The sequence below is a fragment of the Theobroma cacao genome, chromosome 7, assembly GCF_000208745.1.
Source record: "Theobroma cacao cultivar B97-61/B2 chromosome 7, Criollo_cocoa_genome_V2, whole genome shotgun sequence".
Classification (NCBI taxonomy): Eukaryota; Viridiplantae; Streptophyta; class Magnoliopsida; order Malvales; family Malvaceae; genus Theobroma; species Theobroma cacao.
The window spans coordinates 15,432,140-15,449,724 of record NC_030856.1 but is presented as its reverse complement, the minus strand read 5'-3'; the positions used below and the strand labels follow the sequence as shown (position 1 = coordinate 15,449,724).

The 17,585-nt window shown below is 37.3% G+C and overlaps 2 long non-coding RNA genes across 2 annotated transcripts; one reads left to right on the top strand and one right to left on the bottom strand.

Annotated features, from left to right (window-relative positions):
* On the bottom strand, positions 2,974-10,151 carry LOC108662679. Its single transcript, XR_001928633.1, has 3 exons — positions 9,920-10,151; positions 9,561-9,687; positions 2,974-3,272 (listed from the first exon to the last, which is right to left on the bottom strand). It is a non-coding gene; the product is annotated as an uncharacterized LOC108662679 (long non-coding RNA).
* Positions 3,948-4,850, top strand: LOC18594840. The gene is made up of 4 exons (XR_001928632.1): positions 3,948-4,054; positions 4,137-4,235; positions 4,326-4,564; positions 4,665-4,850. It is a non-coding gene; the product is annotated as an uncharacterized LOC18594840 (long non-coding RNA).

The following is a 17,585-nucleotide window of genomic DNA, read 5'->3' as shown; positions in this document are numbered from 1 at the left end:
CGAAATGTACCGGAATCTCATTATTTCTACTTTTCAACCTAAAAAAACACTAATATTGATCAATATTATCCAAATGGGGCAAAAATTGTTTAAAAAAATTTCCGTTTAGTCCTATAGTGGCAAAATTACCATTTTGCCCTTCTGCTCCAAAAATACCGGGAATCACAATTTTTCACTACTAACATCATTTTATACTCCAATAATCATAATTATATTCCATATAATTATTCTTGGTCCAATGTGATCAAATCTTGGCTAAAAAACTCCATTTTATCATCAAATGATAAAACGACCGTTTTGTCCCTAATCGGTAAATTTTCCTGATAGACTCCAAACTGAACCTTGAACTCCAAATCACTATTCTCAGCCATTCTGTTGGTTTTAAAAATTTCAAATTCCTCTTAGAATTTATATTTGAACTAGTTCAAGGTTCGATTTAATTTAGTTGTACCACTCGATACAATATCGTTTTTTAATTGAGCTTGACAGGGTCTCACAAGCTACTTAGGGGCACTTTGATTATAAAAACCCCTCCTTTGTAAACACTTGTTCAGAGGATGGCTCATTAAAACAAGAAAGCTTTATTCTCCAGCTCTTTTTACAAAACTTCTCTTAGCTTAGCATTTATGTGTGTGCCCTTGTGTGCTTGAAGGTTTATACCTTGTCTGTTGTGTGCTTGCATTCATATTGCATATTGTGTTGCTTCAAAGACCATTGTGGCCTTCACTGTTCTTGATAGGCATTGTTAGGCTGACTTAGGTTTGGAAGCGGGGAAAGTTGAGTTTAAGGCCATAGTATGAGTGGTCTCAAGAACCACTACGTTATAGTTGGTATCACAGCAGTTGTGTTAAGTGTGCGATCAATTTGTGAGCCATGCTAGTGTACAATCCATGTTAGTGGGCCATCCGAGCGGAGCGATGACTAGTGGGTCAAATCAACTCGAACAATTACAAAAAAATAGATTTTTATTTCCTCGCTAAAATGCTTTGGAAAATACTGACAAAAAATCACTAAAAACTAACGGAATTATGTGCTAAGTATTACCAACGGAACACTGACGGAACCAATTCTGTTAGTATTCCGTTGGTAATACAATGATGTATAATATTGTAAGATGGCGTTAAGTCTACCAATGGGTGATTTCTATCGATAACGCCACTATTGACGGATAATAACGACCAAATTACCGATGGATGGTTTGGTCGGAATTGTGGTTATGTCGTTGATGAAATTGTTGACGAAATTACTGACGAAGACAATTGAAATGACTAATAACTATATCAATGGAATCACCAATGGAGACGATTGGGGTAATTAAATTAAAAATTTTCATCAACAATTTTGTTGGTAATTTTCATTTAATATTCCGAGCCCCTTTATTTCCACTCATTTTTCCCTATAACATTAAACTCTCTCTTCTTCCTCAACTCTCTGTCTCTTGGCCTCCTGCCCCACACCAACGACTCCCTTCGCACCTGACCCACGTCGACAGTCGACCCAACCCTTATGGTGGTCGATTCCTCATTCTCCTTTCGTTTGAGGACTACCCAGTACCTTATTTCTTGTCCCTTCTCTCTTTTCCCTCAATTTCAATTTCTTCAAAATTAAGGTTTTAAACCCCCATTTGAAAAGCCTCCAATCTCACATAAAATGCCATTACAATGATTCTTTAAATGATGGTACAAATTTTTCATACAATTTTTGTTTTATTATTTTTGTGGGTTTTGTTTGACTTTTGCCATTTTGTCTTTATGGGTGTTTTGAAAATGGCAGTGCCGAGGAGTGTGTTAAAGGAGGAAAGGATTGTTGTTGTGGCATTGCTGCTTTAGGATTTTCTTAATCTTTTTTACCAGTTTGTTCTACATCTACCGGTTTCCTTTTTTTTTCTTTGTTCTACTTTGGGGTTATGTTTGATGCTTGGAGTTTTGAGATAAGCAAAAGCATGCGTACAAATAATTCGATGCTTGGGTGTTGTGCTGGTTGATTGGTTTTGACTACAGCTTTGATTGTGCTGCCTAGTTGTTCTCAACTTTGATAAGCAAAAGCATGCATTTCTACTTTAGTTTTCCATCTTGGAATGCTTTTTGATTGCTCTTGTTTATATCCTTGTTTGTCCAATTTGAATTTTGTTTGATTTTTGGGTTGTTAATGTACAGGTTTTTGTTCTTGTGTCTGGTTTTGTGAGCTGCGGCTTGATGGGGTGGTTTTTTTCTTTTGCTAGTTTTTTGAGTTTGCAGTTGTGAATAATCATTTTTGTTTTCTGAAGTTGCTTGTCCAAGGAAGTATTTTCCCTGTGATAAACAATGAAATCTCTTTCTTTCAAAAACAAAAATGGAAACAATGTGTTGTTAATTGTAGGTTGTTTATGTTGACAATTATGTGTTGTTAATTGACTACAAACAATTGGGATATTGTGCTATTAATTAGGATTTGCTCTTGTAAACAATTGCTATCACTATTAATATTAGCAATGTGGAAAATGGAAAACGGAAATTTGATGAAACTTTATGAAAATAGGCTATTTGAAGGAAGATCGATGAAATACATCATCTAGATTGTATAAGTAAAATTATTCAACTTAATTAAGATTTAGGGTGATTACGTAAGTAATTAAATGAGTAAATTTAGATTAATTTAAAATTAGCTAAATTAATTAAGGTTGTATTATATGGTAAGTAAAGAATTTCACTAATCAAATTAATGAAAAAATGTTTTAATTAGTTAATTACAACAAAAAAAAGGCATTACTAATGAAAATTTTCGTCAATAATAATAAAGATTCTGTCGGTATGTAACATTATTGATAAAAATTACAATAAAAATTTCAATTAGAATTCTTTCGGCAATAGTGTATCGGTAACAGGAAATTCGTTGGTAACTTACCCATAGAGTAAATTATTTTTTTTTTCAAATTAAAACTTGATTAACAATCTATGTTAAGTTATTGAGAGACATTTTGACTAAAAAGAGGAAATTAGAATATTTTGAGACAATTGCACTTACTGAGGAATGCAGTGTCATCATTCAAAATAAACTTCCATCAAAGCTTAAAGATCTAGGGAATATGCACGTCACTAGTGAATAAAGGCAAACTTTGTGCCGCTGGTTTTGTCTTGCATGACCCTCATTGGCATGTGCACGTCAACAACCCTATTGTATTCCTCGAACGCTCCCTTAATCGCCGACCACATGAGTTTGTTACTTAGATTGTTTGCAAACAGTAAGTGAAGATTCTCTAGCCATCATCTCTTGCCATGTCGCCCTTTGTCATACTGGCTCTCACCCCAAAAAAAAAGAAAAGGAAATACTAACTAGATTAATGGCTGGTAGTTAATGCACTAAGATCTTCCTCTCATTTTCTTTTTAACTCTCTTATCGGTGAGATTTTTACATTGTTGTAAACAGGAGAGGGGACTTAGCCTTACCTTTTACATAGTGAATCCCTCATCCCACTCATTATGAGATTTAGCATTTCCTGCACAAGTCTACTCATTTGAACCCACATATAACATTGGAGTCTAACTCACTTTAGTAGATCATATTATAGACTATAATATTATTTTTTGATCAAAGACCAAATTATCTTAAACTGATTTTGATAAAATAAAGAAATAAATAATGTAAGTCCACACATTGGTTTTACTAAAAAATCTAACAACATAAAGACAAAGTAACCAAAATAATAAAAAAATTAGTCGCGTATATGTCACAAAGAAACCATGTTAACCTATTTTCATGTTAGTACATATTTAATTATCCTCCACGTCAATATTAAGCATTAGAAAGCTAGGTGGGCCTTTTTGATTAATAAGAATGTCAACATATTTCGTGCTCTAGAAAGTGAATTTATAAAAGAATGGTCGGTTATCGTACGACATCCTGGAAGAAATGGCACGTTTGAAGGATAGTCGAGCGATTTCTTTTTGTAATGCAGCCAGTGTCCTTATATTGACTTACATGAGTTCGTTCTCATTTTATTACCTTTTCTCGTCACTTTCTCTCTTATTTTCTTTGTTTTAATTTTATCATCTACGTGATCAGCAAGCAGTTTATGGTACTTGTTTTCTCTCCTGGAATCTTGCAAGAAAATAATTCTATTTTTTATATTCAATAAAAATTGACTCATGACTTTGCAGAAGGGGGAAAACATGAAGAATTTCGTGGGTGGAGAAATGGAAACTGGACCCGAAGTGTCCCGAAAGAAACATCGCAGGGCAAGGAAACCCAAGTTTGAGGTAGTTTCATAATTTACTGGAAAATTCTTCCTGATCTTGGACTTTGTCTCTTGATATTTACTTTTTCGTTTTTGTTTCGATTCTATTTAGGTTGGCAAACCAAAGCTCGTTAATGATAAGAAGAAAAAGGATAAGAAAGTGAAGCAGGTAGTTGCGACCCAGATGGCCAAGCTAGGCCTGGAGGCGTTTCCGCTGATATTTGCTGAAATTAAGGAAAGTAATCGCCGGTTGAAACACCTGAACTCTAAGATCGATGGTTATGTTCTTGATAAGCTAGCTGCTTGGGATGCTGAAGACGAATTAAGGCGTTTGAGCATTTGATCCATCTGGTTGGTTTGCACTAAACTTTGTTTGTTTGCAATCTGTTTTGTTGTTTGAATTCTGGGTGAGGGATTTTAATTTCTTCTTCTCTCTGCCACTGTTTTCCAGGGATCTTATCTATCAAGCAGCTGGGCTTGCTTATGGTTAATTTATCTATTTATCTATCTATCTATCCAGAACTTAACTGGTGTGTTTGGGATTGAAACATGAATCTGTTTGCACTTTTGATTTCATCTAAATCACTTAATTTGCTTCCACTTTGGGTAATGATTATTTCATCCAATTTTCTGATTATATATTCACTTGCATGCTATCGTTCTGAGTTAGATCAAAAAATGAAGTAGGGCAAATAGGCCATCACACAGCACTTCTACAACTGTGGATTGATTGAGTTCAACATATATAGCATTTCCTAAGACCTTCATGATGCCACAATTAAGAAAAAATTATAGCAGAAAAGAGAGTTTGCATTAATTCATTGAACAGACCTTTTTGTACAGAAACTCCAGAAGTTGAAGTTGACGTACCTTGTTGCCTCACATGCTTCTACATGATGTTTGGGTCATGCATGCATAATATATTATATGAAATAGAGACAATTGACACATCAATCTTCTCTTATCCTATATATATTACCCATTATCATATGCATTTTATGCACCCTAACCTCTCTAGTAATTCTGAAGTATTGATGTAAGAAAGAAGTATCACACAGCCTATTCTTTCCAATAGGACGAGGTTTCCCTTTAGTTGAGCCATCCACATTGAACTTCAGCTCTTCATCCCCACGTGGAACCTATGAAATTCCTCTCCTCAGATCTAACATCCCATCAGGTTTTGGCAGCCAAGGCATCCTCCACCATCCTATTCCTCCATATCAGCATCCTTCTCAGGTGCATTGATCCAAAATTTGGACTTCATTTTAGTTATAAAAACAATTTCATCAACATCCTAGTTCTTGGCATTAAACATCAAATCACTTCTAGCAAGCCAAATCGACCACTTAGTAACCCCACAACAGCTAACCATCTTTTTAGTAGTATTAAATCCTCATAAAACAGTAGTAGTCCCGAAAAACTTAAAGTTGCCACCCATTGAAAGCCCCACCGTTGAAAGATACCACCCCAATATCGCCCGAGAAAACATACAATGAAGGATAATATGCTCATCCACCTCAACCAGCCCACACCACCCACATAGTATATTTTCATCATCAAAAGTAATCCCCCAAGAAGCTAAAAATTCTTTGGTAAGTATACAATTCAACACCACAAGCCACAAGCAACAATGAAGTTTGAGTGGTAAAATAAAGTTCTAAATAGATGCAAACCATACCTTATGCGCTGCTCCACGATTTGGTTCATTCGAGTCAGCATTTGCTTCTTTTCTACTGAGAAGATGATCCTTTTCGTCCTTCACAAACATATCACTAAGCAACTCCATGAACACTCTAAGCAATTCTTCCTCCCAATCATAAAGATGTCTTCAAAAATCAAAGTTCCCACTCCCATTTCCTTCCACATTGCAGCCACCTTCACCTCTTTATTTCTCACAATAGAAAATAGTCTTGGAAAAGACTCTTTCAATGCTACACAGCCCAAATGCCTTGGCATTAATTTCTTAAACAAACTCTCTCTTAGCTGACGATTTGGTTATCAAGTGTTTATGCTTGCGCATAATTTTTCTTTTTTTTTTTTTACACTAAAGAAAGAATGAAGATTGAAACTTAGCTCTTTAAGTAAGGAATATTGCACTTATCATTGAAACAAAAGCTAGGTTGTTTAGTAGGAAAACGACTTTTTATCTTATGACTAGCCTATAATATTAAGAAAGGGAGGCAGTGTATCCTAATTCCTAAAAATTAGATTAAAACATTCTCTTTTTTTCAACCACCTCTTCCTTACCTACCAAATGTGACATATTGTATCTATATGATAATTTTAGAGGCCCTATTGGACCAGCAGACCCGTTATCTGCTATTCTTATCTGTTTAGTAAAGACTGGTTGAGCTTCATTAAAGTTAATATTACCAAAAGGAGAAAATAAAGACAAACACCAAAAGAGCTATTGCACTACACACTAGAAAACACTTGTACATAAGTTACAGCGAAGCTCCAAAATACTTACCAAAACCATAGGATTTCATGTCTTCTATTTGTAACACTGAAATTTTCTTTTAACCTGGGGGCAAACAGTGCTAAACTCTTTTTAGTTGGGATTAGGAGTTCGGATTCTTGTTCTTCACTGCCAATGACTTTTATGTAGTATCTTTTGTAAGTGTACAGGTTTCCAATGCCCGGACCAATCATTATATCATAAAAAGTCTATTACAATAAGGAAGAGACTTAGAGTGACATATGGGTCACTGAGACTAATAAAATCATTTAAAAAAAAAACATTAAAATTTTCTTGAGAATGCTATAGTAAACTCCACTGGCACCCAATAAAATCCAGGCAGGTGCCCTCATGTCACTTAAAGTTAAGCAGCCATTCCATGCCCAAACCTAGCACTCACATTAATCTGTCCCTTCATGAACTCAGCTCCATATGAGAGACCAAAGTGATAAAACCCGACTTGAAGCAAACCAGAATCCATCGAAAGAGAGTAAAAGCAACAAAACCAAGCTCCAACAGAATAGAAGAGTGCTGGAGCTTCATTATTAACTTTCCCAAATAACCTCCATTCCGTTCATAATAATCTTGATGATGCATTTCTATAGTGCACAAGAAGCAACAGACAATCCTAAATTCTAGAAAGTAAGTGGCACTTTTTAGCTTTGAAATTTTTAGAAGACTATTTTTTTTTATACGATTGTTTTGGGGATAACATCAAAACCAAAATTAAGATATAATGAAAAAAAATTATATTATTCTTTAATTCATTCGCTTCCACTAGCCTAGATAATTTTTTTGGTCTGCATTATGCCATCTAAAATTTGATCTCTAATTTGCTAGTGAACTAAGTTGGATCACCCTTCCCTAGCTTGCTGACCTTGAAAATTTTTACACATATTCTTCCCTTATCTCTTCTATGCATCATTGATTCTTCAAAGACACTATATTTACTGAAGATCTCACCACTCTTTCTCTTCTCCTTTCAAAAGCATCGTAGGAGAAAGAAGATATTGGCTACTGGCTGCAAGCAAGGGTATATGAGGTGGTATATATTCCTTTATCAGCCAACTATACAATGTGTGTACTTCAATTTTGTACGCAGCTCCTTTTCCTATGATCTCTTCACTAAATCTGCATCAACAAATTTGTCTTAAACAAATTCTGTAATGTTTTTTGTCATAAAAATTTTCTCTCTGGGATCAACAAAATTTTCTTATAGCAGCATACTGGAACAGCACGTTCTTCCTTCTGTCTCACCCTTAATTAGCAATGTCAAGGAATTTGATAATGAGGTTTCAGTTTGGTAGCAAGCTTGCTTTAGGAGGTATAAGTTCAAAGCCTCATCTCTTATCTTATAATTAATCAAGATTTGTGGATATTATATGAAAGGGATTTCATTAATTTGTAATGCTTAAAATGCTGTTAATAGAATTTTGTTATGTTTAATCGTTTTAAAGTTAAACATTGGCATATATTCACCATCATCAAACATGTAATATGTGTTAATATAGAAGTCCCAACAGATAATAATAAATTTATCAAGCAAAACAATTAAAAAACACAAAAACAATATATCCACAATCCCATACACTACCTCCAAGAAAACAGCACCAGAACCTTGAAATCTTTCCCATCTGAAGACCCAACAACTAATTTGAACGAATTCCAATTTTAGAACTCAGATCCTAAAATTAACTACAAATTTATATTAAATAAATTAAATATAATTTAATTTTAGTTTATAAGTGATATACTAAAATAATAGAATTACATGTGTAAATAAATTGAGAATTTTATAATCAACAAAATAAAATTGAATTTAATATTTTGTATATTAAAATTCTTAAATTTTTATATTATAAAACTAACAAAAATTATCATATTGATGTTTAATGGTTGTTAATGCTATAATAAATAACAAAAAACTATTATGAAATACAGAAAGGTAAAAAATAACTACTAAAATATTAAAAAGCCTATGTAATCTTCCAAAAATTTCTCAAATAAATTTCCATTGTTTTATTGTACCCAATTAAATTTATAAAATATTCAAATCTTTCCAAATATAAGCTGACAATTAGTGATTTCTAGCTTGCTATAAGCTGACAATTAGTGTTTATTTATCTCAATTCATAAATTGGGGGATGGGCTTTGTAATAAAATGAACGGGCAGTTCAATTTTGATGCATGACTTTCGTAAGACATGGCTTAGTTTTGTAACAAAAAATTAATAAGCTTATTGCATTTTGGCAATAATAAAAATACTTTTCCAAACAAATTTTATAAAACATTTTTATGTAATTAAGCTTTTATTTTAGATTAAAACTATTAAAGCAATTATTTTAGTGTCCATAAAACTGTTGTTTTACTATGTGAGTACCATTTAAAAGTTGACATAATAAAATAACAAATTTTAATGAATTTTATTTTAAATAAGGGTTTAATTAATTAAAATTAATATTTTAAGTGTCCAATTTGGTACAATAGAATAATAGAGATTTAATTGTTTGAAAAATTTAAGAAAGTATAAGATCGTTTTTAGTATTTTAACCAAAATTAGTGGTTCAAAAATGAAAAAGAAAGTAACTTTGGACTTTTCTTTTAAAAAGATGGATAAAGTAAAAATGGGATATAAAAATAATCGATAAAATATGCAGACAATTATAACTATTTTAATATCAAGTATGCTTTTTGCTTAAAGCATCCCAAACATTGCTACTACTAAATTCACTTATGAACTATATATGAAGAAATTGCAGTGTGAGAAAATCACTATACACTCGGTAAAAGCAAAGAATTGTACATGCATTTCTCCTTTTCAATTTTGAGAACTGCCTATGCTTAGTAATAGTATATATGGTATGTATCGAAACAAGAAAAGGAGTGTACCATATGATGCTTCATCTGATAACTATTCCTTTTCCCTCCATGCTTTGATCACCAAACTAAACGAAAATTCCAATTTTTTAGCTTTTCTTTTGTTATTTTCCTTCATATCCTTTCCTTCCCTATAAACCTTTAGAATGTAGAAGAAACATTATTAATTTCCACAAGGTAAAAGCATCGTAAAGGAGATATAAGATGACTTTTTTACCCAGTTGCATTATAAAGGAAACATAAATAATATAACACAACCCATTTTGTTTAGTATCTTAATGATAAGAGAAGGAAAAAATGTTGAGATTTCAACGATCTTTGGCTAATGCAATTTATGAAATCAACAAAGATTAACGATTATTCATACTTACAGTTGTAATCTTGGAGGCCTATTCTTCCGAGCCTCATCATCACTTCTTCCACAGAAATTCAGTTGTTCACCAGATACCTGAGTCTTGAATAGTTGCTCAACAATTATTGAGTCTTGTAGAACGGAAATCCTTTTGGTCAATGGAAGACTTAAACAAAGGCCATGCGATGAGTGCACAAATCCCAATACCTGTCAACTTCGTACTAATCCGTTTTGTTTTTGTAAGGCTGGGATTCCAATCTTAACCCAAAATGAAATAAAATGAAATGACCATTTACTTTAGCAAGAGTTTAATGATATGGGACTATAATTAAATGCTTATGCCATTACTCTTGAAGTTCAAAAACAAACCCAGATTTGGTAGTAATGCACCCAAACCACAGCAATAGGCCAGACATCTCAACGTGGGTAGCTTAGAAAAATCTGTTATACAAAAAAATCATGGACTCCGCCCAGCTTCCCCTCTCAACAGGCCCAATCTGAATAAACTAGAAGCAAGCACAGCTTTGCAACATCTTCAAACACAAAACATCATTCAAGCCGAACCCCATATATATCAAATTCATCAAGAAAAATTAGTACACAGTATTTTAATAATCATATGTATAACTTTGACTAGTCTTGAAAATTTAAAAAAATATTTTAATAATTATAAAACTTAAACTTTTTTTTTTACAATATGTAGATGTTTAATATTTTTAAATTGACATCAATGTATAAAAGAGTTGCTTTGATTTATATTTAACAAATTATTTATACATACATATGTATGTACATACATATATAACTTTATTTAGATATTCAACCATGCAACTCTGAAGTAATATGATTTCTTTTTGAATGTTCAACTCAGAAGTGATAAGAGGCGGGCAATATTGTATTATCCTTACAAAAGTTACAAGTAATACAATAGTATAATAATCTTATATTCTCTCCAAATGTGTATATTTAACTAAACCTATATTAAGAGAAATAAAAATGAAAATGATAATTTTAGTGTTTTTATCTAAGCGAAAGGTAAGGTACGCCTTACAGCTTTTCAATTTTTTTTTCTAAAAGTTAAAAATAATGTCATTGAAACAAAGGGAACAAAGCTCACCTCCACCTAGAGTTGCACAAAAAGGACGTGATTGTTAGAAATATACCTAGAAGCAAAATAATGGGCATATCACAGTTTGATCTATGCCGCATTCCCTCCCCAATATTAACACCACCTTCCACTCAAAATCCATCATAGAACAGGACACAAAAAATAAGGAACACCAGTGACTATACATAATAAGTTCTACTCCCTGTAGAGTCAAAATAGCCCATCAACAGATCAAAACACAAGAACTATTTAGAACACTAGCAGGGAATAAAGGAATTCTACTCTGTTGCCAAACTTTCTCACCCTAGGTGTCACGACCAACGATTAAGGACGTTAGGTGAGGCCGAGCGTGCCATTGAGGGGCGTAAGTGTGGGGGAAAGTTTTTGGGGAAACTTGTGGTGAAACATTTGGATGGGTCATTGAAAGCATGCATGCAGCCCAATGCACAGGCTAGTTAGACCACACACTAACAGCTAACTTGTAGCCTACGTGACATGAGGGTTTTCTCTTGACCCGTGCGGCCTAGCCTTTGCCTTACTTAAGAGCACTTAGAAAGGCTAGCGGCCTTCTCAAATTAACAAGTTAGGATCGTTTTGGCAAAGCATAAGCAAGAAGAGAGAGCTTAGGGAACAAAGAGATAGTTTTTATTGCATAAAATTCCAATACAAGAGTCATTACCTACAAATGAGGGGGCTCAAGGGGTTTATATAAGCCTAAGACCCCTTGGAGATGTTACAAGGCATTTCCCAATGGTTAAAGGTTGATTTGAGCCATGTTGGGCCCTCTTGACGCTCCTTTGATCCTATTGCCAACAACAAGCAATGGCTGCCCCATAAGCCTTAGGCTAGCCAGTGTTTTTCGTATATCAAGCAGACCGCTTGGGCAGCCCATACGCCCCAATTTTGCACTAGTCTGCTGCTCCTTCGCATGCCCTTTTCCTATCGGCCTACGTCCCTAGTTTATGTGCTGGCCCTCACGCCCAGTCTGCTCGCTAGCTTGCGTGCTCATCCACTCGCGGGTGTCATTGCCTCCAAGTCCCTCGGAACCCAAATTGGGGTTCCGGCCTTTATTGCTCGCTCCTCCTCGAGCTTACTCTCTTACTCTCGAGCCCCAAACCTTTGTTATCGGGCTGTCTCGCCCCTCACCACAAAATGGGTGTGACACTCTCCCCCAACTATGTTAACAACGCCCTCGTTGCTTATTGATTGTGAAACTGCTCCACTAGGTCCTCGAACTGCCACAATACTTGGGTCGGCTCTCAACTTGTCTCGCTCTCTGGCTGTCCTTTCCATTGGAATAGGTATTGATGTTGTGGTCGGTGGTGCCTCATCTTTTGGATCCTCTCGGCTAGGATTTGTTCAACCTTCAAGTCATATGAGGCCTTCTGTCCCATGGGATGCCTTTGGCTTTGGCTCTTGCTTGGGTCGTCTAGGTCAGCATGATAGGGCTTTAGCATGCTAACATGGAAGATTGGATGCACCTTAGGCTTGGGCGGCATCTCCAGCTTATACGTTGCGCGACCTACCTTCTTTCCGATACGAAAGGGCCCATCGTACCTCTTGATCAGCCCCTTGTGCAGCTTCGAGTAACGGAGAACCAAGTGAAGCTTCACCAACACCAAGTCCCTCACATTGAAGCTCATGTCTAGCTAGTGCCTATCTGCCCACTTCTTGTATTTCTGGGTGGCACGCTCAAGACTTGCCTTAGCCAAGTCTCGCTGCTCATGCCAATTCTAGGTGTATTGGAAGGCTGCGGGTGTTGACCCCGTATAGCTGCTGACTAGGCCCCTGGGGTCATTGGCTACTACCCCATTGTAGCTCAAAGGGACTCTTCCCCGTTAACTCACGCTGCTGTAGGTTGTAGCTGAACTGGGCGATGTCCAGCAACTTTAGCTAGTCCGATTGGGTGTTGCGAACAAAGTGCTGCAAGTAGATGTCTAGCAGGTGGTTTACCCGCTTTGTCTGCCCATCTATCTAGGGGTAAAAGTTGGTCGAGAAGTGGAGCTTTGACCCTGACAGATTGAATAGCTCGGTCCAGAACTTGCTCATGACCGTCGATCTCGATCGCTCACCAAGCTATCCGACATACCCCACAGCTTGACTATGTGTGCCATGAATGTCCGGGCTACCTCTTTAACTGGGCATTTCCTACTAATTGACACAAAGGTCCTATACTTACTGAACTTGTCCACCACAATCGTTAGTTGTAGGCAGGTTAGTAATGAAATCTAAGGATACGGACTACCACGGTCGGTCTGGCAGCTCTAGTGGCTCAAGCAGGCCTACCGGATGTTGCTACTCACCCTTGTCCTATTGACAGACCAAACATGTTCGAACATAGGCCTCTACGTCCTTGGTCAGCTTAGGCCAATAGTAGTGTGCCACGATCAGCGCTTCCATCCACTCGGCTCTCGGATGTCCTGCCCATATGAAATCGTGGTGCTCTCGCATGATCTCCTTGCATAGCCTTTCAGATCTTGACACATAGATTCGATTCTCTTTAGTCATAAGCAGGTCCTCGTCCATCTAGAATCGCGACGTCTTGCCCTTATTGATGCACTATATGATGGCTTGGGCAGTGGCATCTCCCGCAAGCCCTGCTCGAATCCTGTCTAGCATTTCATCTTGCACCTAGCTAATGGTTGCCAATTCTGCCTTGCAACTCAGTGCATCTGCCACTCGATTGGTTGTGCCCTAGTTGTACTCCATGGTGAAGTTAAATTCCACCATATAGACTTGCCACCTAGCTTGCTTGGGAGTGACCTTCTTTTGCATTTGGAAAAAGCTGTTGGCTACTTTGTCTATCTTCACCATAAATTGCGCCCCCAATAAGTAATGTGCCACACCCTCAAGCAGTGCACCACGACAGTCATCTCCTTTTCTTGAGCCGTGTTGTGTCACTCGGTGTCATTGAGCTTCTAGCTCTCGTAGGTCACGAGGTGGCCTTGTTGCATGAGGACCCCTCCTATGGCGTAGTTTGAAGCATCAGTGTGTACCATGTATGGCACACTTGGGTCAGGCAAGAGCAACACAAGCTCCTCGATCATGGCCTGTTTCAACAGCTGAAATGCCCGCTCGCAGTTTGGACTCCAACGCCATGCTTGGTCCTTGCGCAGTAAGTCTGTCAAGGGTGCTGCGATGCTAAAAGAGCCTCACACAAACTTGCCGTAATAGTTCGCGAGCCCTTGGTTACCTTAATGGGCTGCTTCCACACATTGATTGCTCGAACCTTGGCCCCATCCATCAGAATCTTGCCTCCCCCAATGATGTGGCCTAGGAATGGGATCTCTGGTTAGGCAAAAGAGCACTTCTCCAGCTTGACATATAGCTGGTACTGCCTTAGGCGCTCAAACACCGCTCGTAAGTGCCCAACGTGCTTCGCCATAGTCCTGTTATAAACGACAATATTGTCAAGATAGACCACCACAAATTTATCAAGGAATGAGGACAATACCTTGTTCATCAGCGTGCAAAACGTTGCGTGGGCATTTGTTGGGCCGAAGGGGATCACTAGGAGCTTGAAACTGCCGTAGCGTGTCACGTAGGCAGTCTTCTCTTGGTCAGCCTCAACAATCCTCACTTGGTAGTACCCGGACCGTAGGTCTAGTTTGGAGAAGTCTCGGGCCTCACCTAGCTGGTCAAACAACTCGAAGATGTTAGGGATTACATAGTAGTTCCGAATGGTCAACTTGTTGAGTGCTCGGTAGTCGATGCACAACCGCAGCGTCCCATCATACTTCTGCTAGAAGAGGACAAGTGCACCATAGGGTGCTGTACTTGGCCGAATGAAGCCTGCCTCAATCAACTCCGTGAGCTGCCCGTGTCATTTCGCTAGCTTTAGGGTTGCCATTCAATAAGGTGCCCTCGCGGGTGGTTGTGTACCTAGAACAAGCTCGATTTTGTGGTCCACCTCGCGCTCGGGTGGCAAGCAACTCTGCAGCATGGCTAGCATGACATCTGTGTACTCATCCAACATGCTTGCTACCTCGCTCGGCACAAGTGACACTTCGCTTAGCTCACCCTCGTTTAAGGATAGCGTGGCTACATAGGTCTCCTCACCCCTGCGCATACCATTCGTCAGCTGCATGGCACTCAGCGTCTTCGTCGCGAGTTGCTGCTCGGGCCTCACTGGCACCACACATTGACCTCGCGGGTCAAGCACAACAATGCAATTCGAGAAAAGGACAACCATAGTAGTTATACGGTCAAGGAAATCCAATACAATAACAAAGTCATAATCATCAAGAGGAATAACTTCGATGGACTCCTTACCTACCCACTCACCTAGCTGTACACTTACTTTGCTTGCGGTGCCTATGGTGGGGACTTCCTTCCTGTTGATAGTTTTGATGTACGCGACCCCTACCTTAACGTCTAGCCCCAGCATCTTTGTTGTCTCAACAGAGGCAAATAGATCACTTACTCCTATGTCAACCAAGGCATTCAGCTTTTTGCCTGCCACCGTAATGTCTGCAAACATCAAGCCCTTGCTGCGGCTTGGCTTGTGTTATTTCAATGCTGCCAACATCATGGTTCGCAATCTCAAGGAATCACCCCATTATTGCCCCTCATTTTCCTCTCGTGCAATGATAGACAGCTTGGCCCTCTTCAGGCAATCTCGAACCCAATGTGGCCTGTCACACAGGAAGCATTTCAAAGGCCCTTTCCCTTTGTCTTTCTTAACTTGACTGCTGTCATGACTCGGAACCTCCCTCGGGCCCATGACAACCGTCGCGACGTCTCAATTGACACTCATTACCAGAAATGCCAATCGAAACCCCGCAAGGCTTACATATTAGTTTCTTGCCTTTTCTGTGAGCAATCGTTTTTAAACATTCCATTTTAAAAAATTTTCAGTAGTTTCCTGCTCAAGTAAATTAAAAGACAAAAAAATTTTAAAAGGATTTATAGATAAATATCACTATTCAAAATATTGATTAAAATATAGCATTTTTTTTATATAAAACAATATTTATCGAAACACTTGTAAGAAATCTTTTGTAACGTGTAAGTAAAATAAATTCACACATACAAAAATTTACAAAGTTATAATGTACAATAATGGTTACAATGACAAGTGGCCCAAAATACACCCAATGTTGGTGCTAGAAATCTACTGTCTGTGTGGTAGAGATGTCAACTGGAATCTTCGACAAAATAAGGTATCTACAAGCTACCATAGACCTGAAATGTTTGGAAAGGAGGTGGGTGAGATTTTGCAATCCCAATGAGTAAACAGACATTATCATAAATATCTAAAGGCGAGTAACCAGGAGGCAAGTTTAAACAACAAATCACAAACCATTTCATAATGTTTTCAATTATTTCTTAAACCATAAGATATTTGTAATTTACCAAAACAGTTGTTAAGGCTTATGTCTTTTATAAAAGAAAACAAGGCTCAAGCCAAAACTAATCCTCGGGGATACCTTGGCTGAGGCATCTAACTGAGTCCGCCAAGGTTGTTATAACATTTACATGTGAAACACATTTTTATTTTTAAAACAAGTCGTTCCTTGGCGTTGGCCGAGTTACACATTCACGTGGGGGTTCGATGTGAAGTGAGCTCTAATACTACCTCGGGAGTTACCCTCCTCGCCTCTACAACTAGAGTAACTATATAACCGGATTTACCGTGCCCCTCTAATAGGCAGTCCATGAAAACCCGTCACTGCAGTGACAAACCCACCAATTTTAATAAAATTTCGACAGTATAACGTGGCTTTTATTTATTTATCTAGCCTGCATAGTAAAAACAGCTTACATAAATTTCCCAATGCACTTACAAAATATAGCCACATATACTTATATCTCATAAGCCATTCATAGGAAAATATATAATTTTCAAGACAGTTAACAGCCTCCAATTACTCAATTTCATAATCAACACAATATATTTTTATTTGTCACATTTATTTCTAAAACATCAAAAATCCCGTTTTAATCTCATTTTCGTTTCATAAAATACATAAAGAGCATTTAAAAATAAACTCTAGATAATTTACAATAATAATAGGTTTACTCACTATTTGTACAGATGAAATGCTTCCTAGGTGCCCCGATCACTGCTGGTCGGGTACGACTTCCTTGCCTTTACCGGAAGGCTCTCCTCCTAGACAAATTGCAAAATTTACCCAATTCACCACATTGATGCTAAATCACTATATAATTGACTTAAATCCTATACTAATGCATGTTATGAAATGCAATAGCCTAAAACGGCTTAAACGCGGTATTAACCTATTTTTGGCACTTTACCCGATAAATTGCTAACGCACTACATTTTAGCTCTAAATCATCCCATTCTCTCTCCAACATTTCTAACCATTAAATATCAGCCAATAACCTTCTAAAATCACCAAAATCAGTTCACTTTCCTCCTTGGAAAATTCGGAAAAAAATGGGACATTTACTCGGTAAATTTTCTACTTTGTTTTTCTATCACATTTAACCATTCTTCATCATTTTCTCTTCATTTCTCTTAGAATAAAAATCAGATCATCATCATTGTACCTCATTGCAGATTCGGCCAAGGGTGGGTATTGTGAAAATTTAATGCTTTCTTGCCCAATTTAAT